A 13151-nucleotide genomic window follows, 5' to 3' on the forward strand; every position below is an offset into this window, starting at 1 on the left:
GAAGCTGACTGCAGAACGATTCTACTGCCGCCAACGTATATTTCGTGTAACGACCCCGAATATGAGATAAGAGAAATTGTGCCTCATATGGAGGCATACAAATAATCGTTTTTCCTCGCATTATTTGCGAATTGAACAGGGAAGGAAACTAGTCTCTGTGGTCAAAATTACACTTCGCCACTCACCGTACGGTGGTTTGCGGAGTATGTATGTAATGTAGATGTAGTTATAGAATTCCTATCATGATGCTTCGTCGTTACTTTCATGCCGAAGTTTGGTGCTATGCTCTTCTGCGCCATTGTCTCAAATTCAGTTGCTATGAGTATATTATCTGCTGCAGGATCACCATACAATCATTTAGAATCCCGTTTTCCCAACTGTTAACACCACACAAACTAAGACATATTTGTAAATCGTGGAATAGAAGACGTTTTGTTCTAGTAACGAAACCCGAGTTCCGTATCTGAAAAGTTGTCTATCGGTATTTATGCTTGGGTCATTGGAGTGCGATGATCGGAGATCTTCGGAGGGGCCTGGCAAGCGTCCACGCACTATCTTCAGTAAACCGAATAGCACAGCAATGACCCAGCCACAGTACGACAGCTCGTCAGTGGTAGCGGCTTGTGGAAGCTAGTCAGCACACCAATTCGTCCGCCACACTCCAGCTTTGCGGTTCATTGTGCAGTAAGTACTCGTAGTGAACAGTACAGAGATCCAGTTTACGCTTAGCCATGTTCTCTCTCTCTCTCTCTCTCTCTCTCTCTCTCTCTCTCTCTCAAAAAAAAAAAAAAAAAAAAAAAAAAAAAAAAAAAAAAAAAAAAAACACACACACGCACGCACGCACACACACTTCGTATTATTTACATTATTGCATGGCGTAGAAGGTGCTGTCAAGCAGATATGATGTCAGTTTGTGTCTGAAGTTAATTTTGTTATATGTCAAATTCTTTACTTCACTTGATAGCTACTTGGTCAAATATTTTTATGGCGAAACATCTCACTTTTTTCTGTGTCTCAGTAAAGCTGGGCGAAGGACATGCGCTAAAGGCATTTTCTTATTTGCGTCTACTGGTTTTGACTATATTTCTAGCATGAGAAGGCGAGGGAAAGAGAAGGGAATACCGTAATTATACAAACGGAACGTGTTCACCGCTTTTGTTGCGACACTTGTTTGTTTTTGTTGCAAATTGCAGTAGCAGTGTGAAGAGCGGCTGTCAAACTGACCTGTTGACTCTGGCATCTGGTGAGTGTGGATCGTTCTGGCTGTAATGGTTTTTAACATCGGCAGCGAGCGTAGCGCAATACATTGTAGAAATAGCAGAATGAAGACACAAGACTGGACATTTTTGTTTCCCTAGGACCGTGAGAGGTGACCAGTTTTGAGAAACTCATTATGAAACAATGATAAACGATAACTATCGGAAGACGCTGGTTAGCCACATAAGGATAAAACGACATTAATGCAAAGGAAAACTGAGCCGAAATCTTTCTGATCGTCACAAAAGCAAACCTTCTGTCCATATCCTGCCCTAAAAACTAATAATTCTGTGGGACGTTTCTGTCCATTTGTCAACATAAGGTTTTAGTTTACGTGTAGTATGACATCTGCAGCTAGCAATGTTCTTCATTAGTTCCACGCCCCTTTAAGAATATAACAAAAAACATAAACAGCCGACAATAGCACGACTCACGCCCGGTACTCACAGCTTTACTTCTGCCAGTATCCGTCTCCTACCTTCCAAACTCTACAGAAGCTCTTCTGCGAAACATGCAGAACTAGTACTCCTGAAAGAAAGGAGGCAAAGGAGGCAAAGGTCCCGAGTTCGAGTCTCGGTCGGGCACACAGTTGTAATCTGCCAGGAAGTTTCATATCAGCGCACACTCCGCTGCAGAGTGAAAATCTCATTCTCCAGCCGACAATAGTTTCTTTGTCCTCATAGTAATAATGTGGCATCATTTCCTGTATTTATTTCTCTCTAAAATGCGATATTATTATATTATATTACAGCGTAGTCCGAAAGTCCTATCAACTCCCCCACCCCTCTCTTTTTTGGTCATGAAGTGTATTTATTTATTTCGAACGTATCATAGTAGATGTGTGATAAACGTTTGATACGTGATGTTCCAGCTTGTTTATTGATCCAGAACATCAGTGTGGGCGCCAACACTGTCGCAGCACAAAATGTGGCGTCAAGTCCTGTGTGAAATTTTCTGAGGCATATGCTGTGTGATTTTTTCGGATGCCTTTCTAACAGCTTGCCTCAGTTCTTTAGTTGCCTGTAACGTTGTTTCACGACATGCCGCTTAGTTATTCCTCACAGGGAACTGTCGCATGATGTAGATCTGGACTCTTCGGAGGCCACTCGATCGACGCTGGCAGATGCACTGATATTGTTATATTACCGCTGGGGTAATATTTCATCCCAGAATTCTCGAACACGGAGAGCATTTTGGACAGGAGTTTAATCTTGTTGAAGCCAACTGACATCAACAATGTTCAGTCTTTGGAGGTCTGGAATACACCATTCATGCAACATTTGCTAGTAAGAATATTGATTCGCTGCACCGTCAGAGAAATACGGCCCTATGAGGTGCCCACTGGACATTCCAGCCCAGACCATAACATGTGGAGGATTATTCTTTAACTCGTCATAATAAAATGGGGTTTCCTTGCTCCAGAAAAAAATACCCCTATCTCCAAAAACTCGATAAATTGCACATTCGTCTGGAAAGAAAACTTTGCCCCGCTGTGGGAGCGTCACAAACACATCAAGTAATCCTGAGCAAGCTTCATGTCTTCCCCGCATATCATCACCCGACACGTTTGCGAATGTTGGAATAAAAGACTCAAATTCCAGACCGTGTCTCATGTGTGTCAGTATAATCGTTTCTGGAATTCCCAGTGCAACAGATCACCTGCAATGATTTTATGGGAGATATGGAGACAGAATCCGCCACTGCTGCACATGTTTGTCGTCGTGTTGGTGGTCAATTCGTTCTCTTTTTCATCCAAAATGGATGCGATTCTGAAGAGTTTCTGTTGTCATCACAATATCGTTCGCTTTGCTGGAGGTTCTTTATGGAAACGTGCCACAAAATACCGTTGCACATGTTTTATGGTTTTCCCAGTGAATGCACGTTCAGGAAGCCATGCACTTGCCGGAAAACACTCTTCCACACTGTAGGTACTTGTGTTCACCATCTGAAAAGGAAGGAAAGACATAAGGAGTATAAATATACATCATTACCAAAAAAGAGGGCAGTGACAGGACTTTCGGACCTTAGCGCACATAGATATTATCTAATTTTGGCTTTGCCCCATGCATCGAAATTCACTGCGTAGCGCTGAATGGAATAAGTTATTACTTGCGTTATTCTTTTTGAATTCCGCACCCTACATGTCTTCAACTGGAGTACAGTTTTGTGCACACTTTTTTTCTTGCCTTCAACATTCAGTTATCTCTGTACTAAAAGTAGGTGTGTTTTTACTAAGGCACTTAATTGAAAATGGAATTTGACTCAACAGTGTGTTCGATGAGATTGTATTGCCTGGACAGATTAATTGTTTGAGAACCATTGGCATAATACAAGCATTTTTGTGAACTATAACTTTGTAAACGTATTGTAATTAAGTTTGCAAGATATTTGTATCGTTTATTTGAAGTACCTCACACTATACTAAGTAATAAAAAGAAGGAATCCGTATTTCTGAAAACAAACAATTGGTTACACAGCAGAATAAAATTACAAGTGGTATATCGTTGCTTTTTGCACGTGGAATTACATGTTGGTGCTACTTACATGTCAAACAGAGTGTTCATATTCTCTTGATACCTGTGGCATAAGCAGCAATTATGTTAAATTTCCCAAGTCTTTCTTCATGAATTAGTTGTGATGTCTGTCATTTGAGTCAAAATTTTTAGCACTATATACAATTATTCTACAATCATTCATGTCTCTTAAAAGTAGTCTGAAGCTTTGGGAGCAAAAAATATAAACTATTTACAAATTACCTACGTAGAAATAAGACGAAAAACCAATCCTGTCCTTACGCAAGTTATGAGGGTAAGAGACAGCCTCGCGTTTCGTCGGGATTTCGCAGCAAGCATGTTTGCATTTCCGTCGGAGGGACTGTGGACTGATAAATACTGTTCCCATAGTAACGCGCTTCTTTAACGTCACATAGAACCACTGATACTTATGCACTGCAGGAAGTACAGTTCGAGAAGAGGAAACCACTATAAACAGCGGCGGCAACAGCAACATTTTCGTTACACTAAGAGGAACCTGTAGTCCTCCTCTGCACGGACATCGACCCTGACATAGAAAACAACGTTTGGGGGAGAGTGTCGACTTGAAGAACAAGAAGTAAGCCACTGCGAGTAATGCAATCCATCAACGAACAGGCGAGGCCTAGTTGCTTATGTTGTAAGATAGCAACAAATCCAAAAACGCAACTTTTACTGCATCTCACAATGATATATCAGTATTTAACGAACCAACATAATTATTTCAAACGTTCAGTAACATTCATCAGGCAAATGAGGTGCAACAGCACAGCCACATTGAGGTGTATGAAATTATGAATAAATAATCGTTACACAGTGGATGCACTTCTTAGTTTACGTCGATGGGTTATTAGGAAACATAGATAAATTGCACTCCATGTCCTTAGGGAAGCTAACATTTTCTGCCCAAGCAGTCCATAGGAGCAAGATTGTAAATTTCAAAGTCAGTGTGAACGACAGAATTAGGGTAGAATTTTCAGCGCCGGGTGCTGCAAATGCTTGCGTTGAAAGAGACATCCTTCGGGCTTGCCATCTCAAAACTTAAATTACTGCCTACATAGATTTTTAAGCAAGGAGTTATCTGCACTGTCGACTCGGACATTACGGATGGGGAACTAGCGGGAGGAGATGATTCGTCGATGAAGATTACTTGCATTAAGCGAATGACCAAACGGGTAAAACAAAAAGGAAAGTCAATAATCCCTTCGAAAACTTGTATTTTAGCTTGCGTATCATAATTTCTCCGAAACAGTGTCTCCATTAAAGGGATGTGTTGCGCAGTGCAACCGTAGGTATGAAGTACTTCAGATGTGATCATGTAAGCGGCCAGTATCTGTAATAGATCCGTTGTGCAAAATTTGATGTAAATCACAATTCCCCTCAGTGCCTCAGTGTCCAAGCACCTTTTTACACTGTGCGTACTGTATTAAGAACCACAACACGAGGGACAAATCACATCCGTAGTTCATTAAATGATACCAGAGAAATAAAGTATAAGCAAATCAAAATACGTGTTTCAAAGAAGCGGAAGACACGGTCCTCGTCGTTTCTACGCAGTAACTGCGGAAGTAACTATCCGACGTCCAAAGTGACTTTCCTGCACTTCCAAACAAACACTACCACTTCGTAATTCGTACTCAACAGTCGGCTCCACAGCCAGCACTCTGGTGCAAACTGACCGCGCTCCGAGCGGCTCCCTTGCCGTACAAATGCTATCTTCTGCATCACCATAGCGCAGCAACACAGCAGATGCATATTGTCGGTGAGAAGAATATAGCTTCATCATACACAGTAGCGGCAGAACTGAGAATTAACAGTCAACTGACAGAAAGACTTGTTGACCTCGTTATGGGCTTCGTGGAAAAAGTGAAGGTTTCCAGGGTGTACATCACCTACCCAGTCACAGGCCATTACGCAGTCGATTCTGCCAATATAATAACAAGAAAGAACTCCTCCCCCCACCCCGTCACCTTCCATCCAAAGCTTACGAGTGTTCTGTTCTATGCTTTAAAATGGATCCAAACGTCTTAAGTGGAATGCTAGAACTGCAAACGAAAACATACATGCCTTCTGCGAGAACTTGTAACACAGAGACTTCCGGAGGCGTTTAGAGCACGTAGCGCAGTGTCTACAGCTGTCCAACCTGGTCCCATTACAAAGAGCGACAGTAAAATAAAATTAAAACATTTTGTTTTTAACCACAATTTCGGACCGTACATGCAGCTACGAGTTCAGCTGTAGGAGGCATGGGGCTGTGTACCCATTAATTAAAAAGTCAAAAACTTTAATCGGATTATTAATACATTGAAATCACTTCTCTCAAACCAACTGAAGTCATCGATAACTTTCCTAAGCAGAAAACTATGGAATGGCAGAACACAACAATTTTCTCGATCATCAGACATTGAATTCACAAAATACACAAGATGGAAGATGGCGTAAAATCTACACAAATTCCTGGGAAAATTAGTTTAAATTCAAGCCAAGGCAATGGTTGCACTGAGGGACATCAACCCTTCCCACAGGTAGAAAGTCTAAGCGACCATCAGAATGCGTGTGGGATCTGAGGTAACAAAATTGCTGAGAGACACACTCTCACCCTCAGTTCGTTCAAGTTCTTGATTGGCTTTGCTTCGTGGTCAGCAGTAGTGCTGTGGTTGCCTCCATATTCACGACACATGTGTTGGTTCCACCAGCTTGGAAAAAACCATGCACAGGTACGTTCAGCTGCAAGCAAGATGGTTGGTTGTTTTGGGGAAGGAGACCAGACAGCGAGGTCATTGGTCTCATCGGATTAGGAAAGGACGGGGAGGGAAGTCGGCCGTGCCCTGTGACAGGAACCATACCGGCATTTGCCTGGAGCGATTTAGGGAAATCACGGAAAACCTAAATCAGGATGGCCGGACGCGGGATTGAACCGTCGTCCTCCCGAATGCGAGCAGCCAAGATGTTCACTATAGAATCCTCATAGCACATCCGTCCGTGATTAAGCTGCAACTACGCCATTTCCACCACGAGTAAGTACCTTCACAGTATCTACAATTTTAGAGCGGCAGTCTCTGTCACATTGCCCTGTCTGCGTGTTCATTTCTTGTGATTCAAATAGTGGAGATTCCTCTCGAATTTACTGCACCAATATTCTCACTAGGGACTGGACTAGGTATTATTTTTTCTCTTGTGTTTTACATCTTTTCATGCATGCCTAATCCAAATTGTGGACTACAAGCTCCCATCTTTTTCTGTGCTGAGGTTGCCTCTCATTTCTGTGTGTTTTCAGACTACCGGGTTTCGGAAATTCCCGTTAAAAATTGCTATGACTTGTAGGGGGGAGTGAGTACATAAGATTTTCAATAGGAACAAATGTCTAGAAACGTACGGTTTTCAATCTATGATTTCAGATGTTTAACTCATCCACTTCTGCTTGGGGAACTGAATTACGCGTGACGCAATACATTTATTAGGTAACAACTCGTAAGAAAACACATCGAAACGACCGTATATCATTTAAGCACATTTTTTTGTACTAACACTTTTTAAGTCCGGTACGTACAGTACGCTGGGTTCTTTTCTGTTTTGGAATAACGTAAACACGTAATGTTTAAGTGTTAATACAAACGAATGTGCTTAAGTGATAAATGGACGTTTTGTTATGCTCCCTTTCGAATTTTTACGTAATAACTGTACTGAGTCACACCTAATTCAATTCCTGTATTAAACATCCGAACCGAAACTGTCGTGGAACTGAAACGATACATTTCCGGGGATGGGTTCCTATTCAAAATAATATATACTGGCTCCCATGCACAAGTCGTGGAAGTTTGTAATGGGGATTTCCTAACACCGTGTGTATCCGGTTTTACTTGAGTTGTCTGACTGTTCCTGGTCTGTAGTATCCCCTGTTCCCTTCGTCAATCAATTAATTTTAATCAGAAATCGAAATCTCTGCTAGACGTTTCGAAGCCTGATCGTCCATAGAGCAGTAGACTATTTTGTGCAGTCATATTAATATGATGGTAGGGAAGACGGCAAAAGATGGAACACATCGCTTTCTCAATTTCTAAGAATCCTATTTATTTACAGATTTGGCGACTGCTAAAGGATGAAAAGAGATTTCATTAACTGCATACCCGCTATTAGGTCTTGATCGTGTCGCACAAGTAGATTTCAGAACAGTCCGCCCTAGCACAACTTTAGCCATGCTTGGCCGAAACCTTAACGATGACAACAGTACATGCTGTTTCCCAGTAAGCACTTCCAGTACTGTGGGTGGCGACAGTTTTTTCGGAATCTTTCTATCACTCTAGGGAGAGTCAACTTCCAATCGTTGATTGCTGTAACAGGCTACGAGTAACAAGTAAGCGCTTCCATAGCCGGACAGATGGCTTAGCATGCAACAAGGGACAGAGGACAGACCTCTCATTAAAGTGCGCGTCATTTATGACAGCGACCGAGTTTAGGTTCGTTCTCCGCATCTGACGTCACAAAACACAGTTAGCCAATGGACAGAGGACGACGTTGCCACAGCTCGACTTCAGTACAGAGCACGGACGAGTGTCTTCAGTTTTAGAAACGTTCAGTCATAAATAAAGTAACTGAACGAAAGTAATGTCTTGATAACAGACTTTCTTTTATAGAAAGTTTGCAATAAGCATTCTTTATACCAATTGCTTCATATTTTATTAATTAATTAAACCAAACAAGCAATAAACCTCCTAATTCAGGCGATAGCAAGGAAAGGTGTTTGTCTCATTCTCACTAACCGCTTTTTCGCAATAAAGAACAGCGGTAATTGTTTATTTCCTACTGTACTTAGACTAAACGTGAGTAATTCCACAATCATACCAACAGTGTTTGTTGGTATTTTGCGTCCCCTTTAAACTCCTTGTGGAAGTTTGTTAATTGATGAGCTGTGTTAGCGTAATGGTTAAAGTATTTGGCTGCCAAGTAAAAGGTTCTGAGTCCAAACCTTCTTTGGTGCCTAATGTTTTCTTTATTTAAAAACAATATCGGAGTGTCTTACTTCATGAATTTTATTCGTTTGAATGTAATTTTTTGAAATTTCTAGTGCCAACTGAAATCAACCATACGGTAAGTGTACGCTATAGACTTTTACCTCTGCAAACTCTTCAAAATTTCGTGCAGGGGTTCACGGCATTTAATGCTGCGCAATAACTGCGTTGAACATCGAAACAAAATTAAGTCATTTATGGGGGGAAGGTATCAGTCAAGAAGATGTGTAAAAATCAAATTTTTGGGCCACATAATTTTTGTGAAATCGAATGATAAGTGTGTCAAAGCAGTCGGAACATCATGTGTCTACACAGGCCAGCAGTGCACGTAACGTTGCTTGGCGTGTGCAACTGGCAACGCTGCAATCTCCCGCGTCTCTGCGAGCATGCGCGAACCACCACGATAAAAGAATTGAACTATAGTATGGCTTCTCATTCGACCACTTACAGAGGAATCAGTCCCCTTGCTGAGGCCTGCTTCACGCCTGCGAAGAATCACCGAGGTTCGGCCCGGAGGTCTCGCCAGTGGAGAGCTCGTTAGATGCTGCCTCGGTAGCCTATGCCAGCGAGTTACCCAGGGGTGACACTGAGATGCTGCTTCCATTGACTCTGGTGCCTCCCCCGCTGTCCTGACTCCTGCCGATGAAGACGCCACTGCTCCTGCCGTCGATGAGTTGCACCACACAGACGACATAGGAAACTATGACCATCCGTTGACACTTCCGATGCAGTTGAAGATTATCTAAAAGCGAGTACCTCTTCACAACCAGGGAACTTCACAGCAAACATAAACATAGACAAAGCCTTGCAGACAAACAAAAATTACGCGAAGCGAAATGTAGTGTGATGAGGGCTATGCGAGAGGCGTTCAATGAATTCGAAAGTAAAGTCTATGTACTGACTTGGCAGAAAATCCTAAGAAATTTTGGTCTTGTGCCAAAGCGATAGGTGGATCCAAACAAAATGTCCAGACACTCTGTGACCAAAATGGTACTGAAACAGAGGATGACAGGCTAAAGGCCGAAATACTAAACGTCTTTTTCCAAAGCTGTTTCACAGAGGAAGACTTCACTGTAGTTCCTTCTCTAGATTGTCGTACATATGACAAAATGGTAGATATCGAAATAGACGACAGAAGGATAGAGAAACAATTAAAATCGCTCAAAAGAGGAAAGGCCACTGGACCTGATGGGATACCAGTTCGATTTTACACAGAGTACGCAAAGGAACTTGCCCCCCTTCTTGCAGCGGTGTACCGTAGGTCTCTAGAAGAGCGTAGCGTTCCAAAGCATTGGAAAAGGGCACAGGTCATCCCCGTTTTCAAGAAGGGACGTCGAACAGATGTGCAAAACTATAGACCTATATCTCTAACGTCGATTAGTTGTAGAATTTTGGAACACATATTATGTTCGAGTATAATGACTTTTCTGGAGACTAGAAATCTACTCTGTAGGAATCAGCATGGGTTTCGAAAAAGACGGTCGTGTGAAACCCAGCTCGCGCTATTCGTCCACGAGACTCAAGAGGGCCATAGACACGGGTCCACAGGTAGATGCCGTGTTTCTTGACTTCCGCAAGGCGTTCGAAACAGTTCCCCACAGTCGTTTAATGAACAAAGCAAGAGCATATGGACTATCAGACCATTTGTGTGATTGGATTGAAGAGTTCCTAGATCACAGAACGCAGCATGTCATTCTCAATGGAGAGAAGTCTTCCAAAGTAAGAGAGATTTCAGGTGTGCCGCTTTTTGCGGATGATGCTGTGGTGTATCGAGAGGTTGTAACAATGGAAAATTGTACTGAAATGCAGGAGGATCTGCAGCGAACTGACGCATGGTGCAGGGAATGGCAACTGAATCTCAATGTAGACAAGTGTAATGTGCTGCGAATACATAGAAAGATAGATCCCTTATCATTTAGCTACAAAATAGCAGGTCAGCAACTGGAAGCAGTTAATTCCATAAATTATCTGGGAGTACGCATTAGGAGTGATTTAAAATGGAATGATCATATAAAGTTCATCGTTGATAAAGCAGATGCCAGACTGAGATTCATTGGAAGAATTCTAATGAAATGCAATCCGAAACAAAGGAAGTAGGTTACAGTATTCTTGTTCGCCCACTGCTTGAATACTGCTCAGCAGTGTGGGATCCGTACCAGGTAGGGTTCATAGAAGAGATAGAGTAGATCCGACGGAGGACAGCGCGCCTCGTTACAGGATCATTTAGTAATCGCGAAAGCGTTACGGAGATTATAGATAAACTCCAGTAGAAGATTCTACAGGATAGACGCTCAGTAGCTCGGTACGGGCTTTCGTTAAAGTTTCGAGAACATACCTTCACCGAAGAGTCAAGCAGTATATTGCTCCCTCCTACGTATATCTCGCGAAGAGACCATAAGGATAAAATTAGAGTCCGCACAGAAGCATACCGACAATCCTTCTTTCCCCGAACAATACGAGACTGGAATAGAAGGGATAACCGATAGAGGTACTCAAGGTAACCTCCGCCACACGCCGTCAGTTGGCTTGCGGAGTATGGATGTAGATGTAGATGTAGATGTAGATAATGGCGACAGCACTTTCCAAGCTACGGTAGACCAGTTTACGATATGGTTAAAAAATGCTAAAACAGTCAATGTCATTGACAGAAATAACGCGCTAAAAGATGCGTGTCAAGAAGCAGAGATAGATGCGCAACTGGCGCCAAGACGGGCCAAACTAGACCGGCAAGAAGAAGCATTCATGCAGTTGGCGATTCGTTCATTAAGGTCTACCAGGCTCATTGTAACAAGGTCTAAATCCACGTCGAAGCTCTGACACTAGATATTAAGAAGCAGGGCCTATCAGTGAACAGTGAGGCCTTGACTGACATTTGCTCTAAACTGGGTACGGTTGATGAGCACATATAGCAACTCTTGCTGGTCAGATTGATGGGCAAGTGACCACCAGTGTGCTCACTACACTTTTATGCTCATGGTTTATTTCTTTCATTTGTGATTCAAATCCTGGAGATTCATCTCCAAATTCCACCATCAGTACTGTCACTGAGGGGAGGGGGGGGGGGGGGGGGGTGCACGTTCGCCTGCCTGTGTCAGTGGTCGTCAAATCAGTCAGTCAGACATTCGTGCGAATCAAATATTGGTGCGGCCCGCAGTTCTCAGATGTATTTTATAACAATATGCATCTAGAAATTAACAGCTTGCTCCAGAGACTTCAAATAACGCTGAAAGCTTCTTAACAGAATTGTTTTCCTGCTCAGTAACAAACAAAAATACTTAGAGACAGTAATATTTTAAGACGTGCTTAATTTTAATTGGCGTTGGCGAATTCACCGGTGAACTAAGGTTGGCGGCTTACCTCCAGAGGGGTAAGAAGAGCGGTCACTGAAGGCTATGGAATGGGAAGGTGGCGGGGGAGAGAGAATATTTTATTGTTTGTCTTCCAGTACTGGCAATTCACGAGCGTGATCGACTCATACCCATCAAATACAGCGCTACAAATTATTACACGGAAGTAACATGGATTCGTGAATGCTCATTACGCAGACAGTCATTATCAAATGCAGTACTTATTTGCAGCAAGGAACATTAAATTCATGAAGGCTTTTTTAAAGCAATGCAGTGGTTAGAAGAAAACTAGCGTTTGAATCATTTATAAAACTTTCACGATGGTGTCTTATATCCAGCAGTGCATTTAAATATAAGTACAAAACTATTATTAACCTAAGTCATTCGCACATATAGTGAACCTAAAACTTCGTCAGACAATTACAATATCACAGCTTTGTGGTCGGCGATGAAGACACCAATCTGAAACAGAGAAGTTGACACGAAGTGTTTCAGTTAGTGCCGACTTAACGATCAATATTTATGGTTATCACGCGCTTGTCATGGCTAGTCTGCTGGGAGTAGCTTACACTAACTTTACTAATTTAAGTAGCTTAACAATTAATAATAAGATCGATACATACGCGGCCAGAGGTGCCGCCCTCACAATGTCGAAGTTGGCTCTTGAGCAGAAAAGTTTGACGACCACTGGCCCGTGTAGTCCAAAACTGTGTACTGGTAAGTATACACCTTTTCCTGTAACGAGACTGCCTCGCATTTATATGTGTTTTCAGAATACATCCCATTTCACCTGTTCTGTCTGACTGTTGCTGTCCTGTAGTCGCCCACTGTTCCCTTCATTAATCAATTAATTTTAATCAGAAATCGAAATACCAGCTCTCTTTCTAAACAAAAAGTAGCTTTATTTGTCCCAAAAGTATGTGAAGCCAAGATTAGTGTTTTGGACGTACAAGGTACCTGGAAAAATTATAATTTCTTTTTTAACACAGATCTGATATTGCTTTATT

General features: G+C 42.2%; 1 protein-coding gene across 1 annotated transcript in view; it reads left to right on the forward strand.

Moving 5' to 3' along the window:
• Positions 1-606: 606 nt before the first annotated feature.
• The window catches only part of LOC126267097 (transforming acidic coiled-coil-containing protein 1), a 320226-nt gene continuing 307681 nt past the window's right edge, over positions 607-13151 (forward strand). Inside the window, exon 1 of the mRNA XM_049971979.1 lies at positions 607-684. The gene's annotated coding sequence lies outside the window, so the exon portion shown is untranslated. The remainder of the gene's footprint in view (positions 685-13151) is intronic.

The sequence above is a fragment of the Schistocerca gregaria genome, chromosome 4, assembly GCF_023897955.1.
Source record: "Schistocerca gregaria isolate iqSchGreg1 chromosome 4, iqSchGreg1.2, whole genome shotgun sequence".
Classification (NCBI taxonomy): domain Eukaryota; kingdom Metazoa; phylum Arthropoda; class Insecta; order Orthoptera; family Acrididae; genus Schistocerca; species Schistocerca gregaria.